Source organism: Papaver somniferum, chromosome 5 (genome assembly GCF_003573695.1).
Source record: "Papaver somniferum cultivar HN1 chromosome 5, ASM357369v1, whole genome shotgun sequence".
Classification (NCBI taxonomy): Eukaryota; Viridiplantae; Streptophyta; class Magnoliopsida; order Ranunculales; family Papaveraceae; genus Papaver; species Papaver somniferum.
This window is the reverse complement of record NC_039362.1, coordinates 129,011,418-129,021,790: the sequence shown is the minus strand read 5'-3', so window position 1 is coordinate 129,021,790 and position 10,373 is coordinate 129,011,418. Positions and strand designations below refer to the sequence as shown.

At 34.2% G+C, this 10,373-nt stretch overlaps 1 long non-coding RNA gene across 3 annotated transcripts; it reads right to left on the bottom strand.

The window, feature by feature from the left end:
* Positions 1 to 646: 646 nt before the first annotated feature.
* On the bottom strand, positions 647 to 3,345 carry LOC113282680. Of its 3 annotated transcripts, none has more exons than XR_003327103.1 (3): positions 2,003 to 3,345; positions 1,304 to 1,388; positions 647 to 804 (listed from the first exon to the last, which is right to left on the bottom strand). It is a non-coding gene; the product is annotated as an uncharacterized LOC113282680 (long non-coding RNA). The 3 variants fall into 3 exon arrangements; XR_003327104.1 differs by having other exon boundaries at positions 1,304 to 1,357; XR_003327105.1 differs by lacking the exon at positions 1,304 to 1,388.
* Positions 3,346 to 10,373: the final 7,028 nt, after the last annotated feature.

The following is a 10,373-nucleotide window of genomic DNA, read 5'->3' as shown; positions in this document are numbered from 1 at the left end:
CAAACTACAAGAAGGTGGTTTTCATCTATAGACGTCGCCCTCATGATTGACAAAATTAGAACTCAAGATATCAAAGAGTAGTGCTGAAAATGGTGTGAAGTTGGGTAGCTCACCATTCTACCCGGAATTAACGTACGGTGACACACACTCAAAAATAAAAACTTTTTAGTCAACTACAAAGAATTGAAGGTCTGGTGCCTCGTTTGATATGACAATAGGTAGTCTCCACTAATGATTGATCAACAACTCTAATAATGCATTCCCCCTGCACCTAATTCTCCGCCGGCATGATTAAATCCATTATTTAACACTCTAACAAGTAAGAAATCCGAACATAGTTCCCTAACACTTCCAAGTTCAGTTATATCGGTTAGAATTCTCCATGTAAACATACCTAGAAGAATGCTAGTGACTCTAAAATCTCTACAAGTTGAAGGATTTTTTTTTTTAATGCAAAAATTTTTAAAAAAAATTGAAAAAAAGTTAAAAACTCTATATGCAATGTAGCGCCCCCAAAGCTACCAGCTAACTAATCCAAGAGATTAACTAAATAAAGAGGCACTAAGAATCTAAATCATTTACTTAAACATTCAATTAAGAAATCAGCTACAAAACTTAACCCGAAGACTATTCGCACTCTAAAATATATACACAAGAACTTCTCTCAAATGATACATATTCAATAATGAGTTGATTTACAAATAGAATACAAACACAAAATAACATAGCAGAAGCTAACTAATTAAAATAACCAATTCTTCGAAGCTTTCATCGTCACGTGCACATCTTGATCTGTCTCTGAAACTGAAAATGGGAATGAGTGAGCACATCATCCCTAAAAGGGGTCCCCCGTAGGAATAACAACTAGCTTTCAAGTAAACATTAATATGATTCGAAGACAATGCAGGTTTTATCAAAAGTTGTTAATACACGGAAAGACAGTAAAACACAAAGTAAAACTTCTTCAAAGACATCCATAAATAACAGTAAGCATCCATGTATGAGATGTGTGTTGCCGCACATAAGAGAAAACTAATATTTGTGCTAACCACACTCATTAGGTAATATTGCGGTGTATCTCCCTAGCCATAGAATACTGATATATAAAGGAAGAATAATATTTGTGCTAACCACACTCATTAGGTAATATTGCGGTGTATTGACCTAGCCATATAATACTGATATTGTGTCGGCACACATCTCATACTACAAAAATCATACAAAGATATGCATGAATTTCACAACACCAAGATTGATTTGAAAAACAATAATGAATACAAGAGAGTTCGTTATCGATTCCCACCTAATTTGATGACAAGCCTCGCCTACCTCGAGATCCATGATCCACTGGTTCATCCTTTAAATTGATCGTTGTTAATAAAGACCAACTGTTAATCACACAAAAACTCTAAGAAACTAGCCAAAATGGCTCACACAAGAATCATACAAGTCTAACTAATTGTTCTAAGCCCATTTATGACTTTACACCTTTTCATTATCTATCTTTAGCATAGCTAAAGTTTACTAATAGAATTAGGTTGATTTTATAGTCCAATAGCTAAGTCTTACGAATATCTACAACTTTGTAGAAGGAACCGAAAGCTAATTCGGACCATAAGTGGTCCAATTCATCAACTATGGATACTAGCCCTAAACCCAAGTCTACTCATCAAGCCCATTACACAAGATATTGCCCAACTGGGTCAACTAGCGGTTCCTGACGGTCAAAGGTCAACTAACAGTCGACGTTCAAGGTCAGGTCAACGATCAAGGTCCAAGTCAAAAGGTCAAGTCAACGACCTACTGGTCTGGTCACTTTGTCAAATCGATTCAACTCAGTTAACAAGGGTAACTCGACTCAATCAGAAGAACTGAGTCAGTTAAACTGACTGAGATGTCTAACAGACCTAAATCTCAAGAACAGGATTTCCAACAGTTTCACTATACAATTCATTCATTCAAAACAACTTCAAATCTAATTAGAAACACTAATACAGTTTACCTGCAATTGCAGTAGTTGCAAGCTTCCAAGCTTTCACAGGAATTACTAACAGCAACTAGCACCAATTATCCTCTCTCCAAGACCTTACACTTACCTAGCTCTTAACTACCACACAGACATCAAAACTCAACAACTCCAGACCTGCAATTACCCATACAATCTTCATTACTTACTACACATCTCAGACTGTTTCCATGAATTACACATCACCACTTACAATATCTAAATGACAACCACACACCCACCAAACTGGCTCAAACCAGTTTAACCATTTCCAACTCCATTGTCACAACTATACATTCTAAGCCTGCCTGTAACTCAATCTGAACTTCAACAAACAATATTATAATCACTTCAGGCAGTTCATATCTCACACCCCAGGCATATCATCCACAATTATAATTCAACACACATACAACCAGAACCTCATCTTTCCCTTGTTAACTAACAACACAACAACACCATTTTCTTTCACCTATCACAGATCAAACAACATTATATTCTCTACTTCTGCTTCTCTTTCAGTTCATCATATTTCAAAACCTCCATCCTCATAACCACCACAATAACCTCATTCACATACTGAGCTCCATAATCCTTACTTGAGCTATAGTACCAACAATATCATCAATTACTTCCATTCATTACAGCTCCACCGCAACTGAACAACATCAACATCACCCACATTCCTAAATCTCATTCTACCTACACCAGTTAACTTAACTACAACAGCAAATCAACATAATATCACAACACCACATGTTCTTGTTCTCATACACAACACAGACAAACACCTACTGCAACTAAATCTTCTTTCTTAATTCACCAACAACACAACCAAATCTCAATCTTCATAACAAATTCTATCAAACCCTAATTCAGAAACCAAAACATATAACTCAAATTCAGTAAAGAATATTTACCTCAGTTCAGGTTCCTTGAACAAAATAGTTGACCATATCCTTGCCTTGTCCACTCTACAACCATCTCAACTCTAATAACATCTTCATCATCTTCTTATTAACAGAATCTATTCCTAATTCTTCATCAATTTCAGAAACCCCAATTACAATTCCCTCAAATCAATTTCAACCTAAATCCTCAACTAAAACATTACTCAGAAACCCTAGTTTCTTTCTCTAACTCACCTCTTCTTCTTAGGCTTGAGCTTAATCGACAACAACCTCAGTTTCTTCATCATATGTACAACCCCATCACTTATTATCTTCAAAAAATTCTCATTCTTATATCAAAAGTATCTCACAGACGAATAACAAGACAAAGAAAAGAAAGAGAAGAAAACAGAGAATTAGAAAGAAAAATAAGAAAGAACAAGGGATAAGAGAAAACAGATTTCTCTTCGATCGGTGGAGATAAGACCGACCCAATTTTCTGAGACACCCACTCACTTCGACACGTGCAGCTACAAGGGTAAAATCCTAAAATTACTATTTTACACTCCGAAACAAATTGATAAATCTTCTTCACCCAGTGTCCGAATGACGCGTGCGAGTAGTCCATTCTGCGTAACTTTTCGAGATCTATCTAGCGGTACTAGTTTCATATCTAAATCGTTGTTAGATTAATTTATAATAATTAATGTTCGTGTTAAACTAATCGAGTTATTATCGGCTAAACGTTTCTTGACTAGTCTAATTGCGTTGACGATCTTGAGGGTCTTTACATTCTCCCACCCTTATTCATTTTCGTCCTCGAAAATCAAACCATCCTTCTGGTCTTCAGAAACTCCCCACCTTATAGAATAATCACATCTCTTGTCTAAGTGCAAACAACATAAAACAAGGCGCAAACCTAAATGACTTTCTACAACTAAAATTTGTGGCTCTAAGTTCAAAATAGTAATTTCCATTTCAATAGGTTACTGGTTCTAATTACGAGAGAAAATACTCTGTAACAAAGTTTCTAGGTCAAATTTGGGATCTATCAGTCCACTAATAGAAGCAAGCTCTCCTTTTACGAATGGTAATCCATACATGTAGTTGCCCTGTCTAGGCTGATCAGACCGGACAATGCTTTCCTACGGCTAAAAGACCACACAAACATATCGGAATTACAAACCTCACTATTCCCCAGTGCTGGATTAACTAATTATTAATTTATTAAGATTAATTAATCGCTAAACTTTTATCTTAACTGTTGTAATTCTGATAAATTTTCTTCGTAGAATATATAAATAGTTTACATCATTTTAAACAATTTAATTAACAAAATTTATTTTATTTTATCTTTATTTATTATAATATTTATTTATTTATTTTATCAATATAAATAATCCCAATTCGATTTTACGTCAACTTGTAATATTTGATAATTTTAAGTTTACTGTAATATCATATATAAATTTTCCCAAATATTATTATTATAAATTTCCTACTAATTTAATTACTCAAGTACTTTTATCAACTGTGTTATTATTCTCATTATTCTTAAGTTGATAGTCTGGTTGGTACATTAACCCTTAATCTTCTAAATATAATTTTACATTCACGAAAGATTGATATAGCAGATTTTGATTTATTCATCTCGAATCCGTATACTATATCTTGAGATTGGCGTTGGTAATTTAATATGATTTAAATTTTGAGTCTGCATAAAATTATAATATATCCTAATAGTCTTTAGATTTTGTTATTAATGTAAAGTATCCTATTAATATAAGAATTTATTTTATTTTAATTATAATATTACACTAAACATCTGAATACTATTGTTACTATTTCTTGTATATTTATTTCATTTTAGAAATCCACTAGATCATTTGTTAAATTAAAGATAATTTATAATTAGTTTAATTTACAAAACCTAATCGTAGATAAGCGTAAATAATTTTTCCATAGTCATTTAATCATAATTATAATTTTATCGTCATATATCCTTATTGAAATTTTTAGTTAAACTGAATTTAATATAATACTAATTGATAAATGCTAACATTACTTTATTAAAATCATTATCATCTATAATTACTATTATAATATTCTTATTATTAACATTGATGGTGGACTATTATTCTAACTACTCTTACAAATATTATTAAGTTCCAAGAATATTATTAACATTTATATTATTATAAATTGTTGATTCTATGTATAAGTCAAGGTATTCAATAAGTTTCTATGCGTCTTTCAAGATTTATCAATTGTGTTAATCTCACTATTTTTCTAGTATTAGATTGTCTATGTGTTCATACTTTTTTTTTAGATTAATTATTCTCAAATCCTTATTAGCTAAAGTTGTTGGTGTACCCTACAATTTTTACTTCATTACATATGCAAACAACCAAACAGACAAATCAGACAATCAAATAATTCTTTTAATTATTGATAGCTTTTAGTGATTAAGATTTATCTCACAACCCAACCCAGTTCTAAAAAAATCTATTTCACTAACTGGCACTGGCTATTTCTATCTATTCCCATGTAAGATCTAATAGTGAGCACTGATACCAACATTGTAGCGCCCCCAAAGCTAGCAGCTAACTAATCCAAGAGATTAACTAAATAAAGACGCACTAAGAATCTAAATCATTTACTTAAACATTCAATTAAGAAATCTGCTACAAAACTTAACCCGAAAACTATCCCCACTCTGAAATATATATACAAGAACTTCTCTCAAATGATACATATTCAATAATGAGTTGATTTACAAATAGAATACAAACACAAAATAGCATAGTGGAAGCTAACTAATTAAAATAACTAATTCTTGAAGCTTTCATCGTCACATGCACATCTTGATCTATCTTTTAAACTGAAAGTGGGAATGAGTGAGCATATCATCCCTAAAAGGGGTGCCCCGTAGGAATAACAACTAGCTTTCAAGTAAACATTAATATGATTCGAAGATAATGTAGGTTTTATGGAAAGTCGTTAATACACGGAAAGACAGTAAAACACAAAGTAAAACTTCTTCAAAGACATCCATAAAGTAAGCATCCATGTATGAGATGTGTGTTGCAGCACATAAGGAAAAAATAATATTTGTGCTAACCACACTCATTAGGTAATATTGCGGTGTATCGCCCTAGCCATAGAATACTGATATATAAAGGAAGAATAATATTTGTGCTAACCACACTCATTAGGTAATATCGCGGTGTATCGCCCTAGCCATATAATACTGATATTGTGTCGGCACACATCTCATACCACACAAAGCATACCAAGATATGCATGAATTTCACAACACCAAGATTGATTTGAAAAACAATAATGAATACAAGAGAGTTCGTTATCGATTCCCACCTCATTTGATGACAAGCCTCGCCTACCTCGAGATCCACGATCCACTGGTTCATCCTTTAAATTGATCGTTGTTAATAAAGACCAACTGTTAATCACACAAAAACTCTAAGAAACTAGCCAAAATGGCTCACACAAGAATCATACAAGTCTAACTAATTGTTCTAAGCCCATTTATGACTTTACACCTTTTCATTATCTATCTTTAGCATAGCTAAAGTTTACTAATAAAATTAGGTTGATTTTATAGTCCAATAGCTAAGTCTTACGAATATCTACAACTTTGTAGAAGGAACCGAAAGCTAATTCGGACCATAAGTGGTCCAATTCATCAACTATGGATACTAGCCCTAAACCCAAGTCTACTCATCAAGCCCATTACACAAGATATTGCCCAACTGGGTCAACTAGCGGTTACTGACGGTCAAAGGTCAACTAACAGTCGACATTCAAGGTCAGGTCAACGATCAAGGTCCAAGTCAAAAGGTCAAGTCAACGACCTACTGGTCTGGTCACTTTGTCAAATCGATCCAACTCAGTTAACAAGGGTAACTCGACTCAATCAGAAGAACTGAGTCAGTTAAACTGACTGAGATGTCTAACAGACCTAAATCTCAAGAACATGATTTCCAACAGTTTCACTATACAATTCATTCATTCAAAACAACTTCAAAACTAATTAGAAACACTAATACAGTTTACCTGCAATTGCAGTAGTTGTAAGCTTCCAAGCTTTCACAGGAATTACTAACAGCAACTAGCACCAACTATCCTCTCTGCAAGACCTTACACTTACCTAGCTCTTAACTACCACACAGACATCAAAACTCAACAACTCCAGACCTGAAATTACCCGTACAATCTTCATTACTTACTACACATCTCAGACTGTTTCCATGAATTACACATCACCACTTACAATATCTAAATGACAACCACACACCCACCAAACTGGCTCAAACCAGTTTAACCATTTCCAACTCCATTGTCACAACTATACATTCTAAGCCTGCCTGTAACTCAATCTGAACTTCAACAAACAATATTATTATCACTTCAGGCAGTTCATATCTCACACCCCAGGCATATCATCCATAATTGTAATTCAACACACATACAACCAGAACCTCATCTTTCCATTGTTAACTAACAACACAACAACACCATTTTCTTTCACCTATCACAGATCAAACAACATTCTATTCTCTACTTATGCTTCTCTTTCAGTTCATAATATTTCAAAACCTCCATCATCATAACCAACACAATAACCTTATTCACATACTAAGCTCCATAATCCTTACTTGAGCTATAGCACCAACAATATCATCAATTACTTCCATTCATTTCAGCTCCACCGCAACTGAACAACATCAACATCACCCACATTCCTAAATCTCATTCTATTTCACTTAACTACAACAGCAAATCAACATAATATCACAACACCACATGTTCTTGTTCTCATACATAACACAGACAAACACCTACTGCAACTAAATTTTCTTTCTTGATTCACCAACAACACAACCAAATCTCAATCTTCATAACAAATTCTATCGAACCCTAATTCAGAAACCAAAACATATAATTCAAATTCAGTAAAGAATATTTACCTCAGTTAAGGTTCCTTGAACAAAATAGTTGACCATATCCTTGCCTTGTCCACTCTACAACCATCTCAACTCTAATAACATCTTCATCATCTTATGATTAACAGAATCGATTCCTAATTCTTCATCAATTTCAGAAACCCCAAATACAATTCCCTCAAATCAATTTCAACCTAAATCCTCAACTAAAACATTACTCAGAAACCCTAGTTTCTTTCTCTAACTCACCTTTTCTTCTTCGGCTTGAGCTTAATCGACAACAACCTCAGTTTCTTCATCATCTGTACAACCCCATCAATTATTCTCTTCAAACAATTCTCACTCTTATATCAATAGTCTCTCACAGATGAAGAACGAGATGAAGAAAAGAAAGAGAAGAAAACAGAGAAATAGAAAGAAAAAAAAGAAAGAAGAAGGGATAAGAGAAAACAGATTTCTCTTCGATCGATGGAGATAATACCGATCTAATTTTCTAAGACACCCACTCACTTCGACACGTGCATCTACAAGGGTAAAATCTCAAAATTACTATTTTACACTCTGAAACAAATTGATAAATCTTCTTCACCCAGTGTCCGAATGACGCGTGCGAGTAGTCCATTCTGCATAACTTTTCGTGATCTATCTAGCGGTACTAGTTTCGTATCTAAATCGTTGTTATATTAATTTATAATAATTAACGTTCGTGTTAAACTAATCAAGTTATTATCGGCTAAACGTTTCTTGACTGGTCTAATTATGTTGACGAGCTTGAGGGTCTTTACATGTAAAATACGGAAACACTCCCCCACACTTAACCTTTACATTGTCCTCAATGTAATTGATTCATCCAAAGTAAAATAAGGTGGGAAATCCAAATATGATATGAAAAACATAATATAAAGATAGAAATACAAAACCAGTGGGTTGCCTCCCATTCAGCGCTTTGTTTAACGTCCTCAGTCTAACTTAGCACTCTTTCAAATTACTCCTCTAGAGGGAGAAAATCACGAAGCTCAATTTCATCAACATCCAATGTAGTGAATTTCTCGTAGTATGGCTTCAATCTATGGCCGTTGATCTTGAAAATTTTCCCAGTTTTGGGACTAGAGATTTCAACTGCACCATGAGGAAAAACATTAGTAACAAAAAATGGTCCCACTCATCGGGACCTTAGCTTGCCAGGAAATAACTTAATATGAGAATTAAATAAAAGAACTTTTTGCCCCACAACAAAACTTTTTCGAGAAATCATTTTGTCGTGAAATAACTTCGTCTTTTCCTTGTATATACGAGAACTCTCGTAAGCATCATTACGTATTTCCTCTAGCTCATTTATTTGCAGCTTCCTTTGTTTCCCAGCTTCATCATAATCCATGTTGTACATCTTTAACGCCCAAAAAGCCTTATGCTCAAGTTCAACCCGGAGATGACAAGCTTTGCCATAAACCAACTGATATGGAGACATACCAATTGGTGTCTTATATGCCGTTCTATACGCCCAAAGTGCGTCATTAATCCTGAAGCTCCAATCTTTTATTGTAGTGTTGACAATTATCTCCATAATGGACTTAATTTCACGATTTGAAACTTCATCTTGCCCACTAGTTTGTGCGTGATACGGCGTACCAAACTTGTGTGTAATGTTGTACTTCTTGAGGAGAGCATGGAAGGATTTATTGAAGTGAGAACCTCCATCACTGATAACCACTCGTGGTGTACCATGTCGAGAGAAAATATATTCCTTCACAAACTCACAAACAACTTGAGAATCATTAGTATGGGTGGCTTTAACTTCCACCCATTTTGAAACATAATCCACAACAAGAAGTATATAGTATTTTCCATTTGAATTAACAAAAGGGCCCATAAAATCAATTCCCCGCGCATCGAATATTTCTACAGCAAGAATCTGTGTGAGTGGCATTTGATTTCGAGCACCTAGATTGCCCGTTTGTTGACATCTATCACAAGATTTGCAAAAAGCATATGCATCCTCAAACAGTGTAAGCCAATAAAATCCACTCTCAAGAACTTTGAGAGCGGTACGTTTAGAACCAAAGTGACCACCACAAGAATAAGAATGACAAAAAGACAGAATTGATTGAAATTCAGAGGTAGGTACGCACCTGCGGATAATCTGGTCAGCACCATATTTCCACAAGTAGGGATCATCCCACACATATTGTTTGGCTATTTTCTTAAGCTTTAGCTTTTGAAAGTTAGACATCATACTAGGTACTTGCCTTGTAACCAAATAGTTCACTATATCAGCATACCAAGGTGTTGACTCTTCAATAGAGAAGAGTTGTTCGTCTGGAAAACGATCATGTAGGGGAAGTTCTTCTTCAGAAACAATAAGTCTACTAAGATGATCAGCAACAATATTCTCAACACCTTTCTTGTCTCTTATTTCAATATTGAATTCTTGTAATAAAAGAATCCATCGTATAAGTCTTGCCTTTACCTCCTTCTTTTTCAATAAGTACCGAAGTGCTGCATGATCAGAGTATA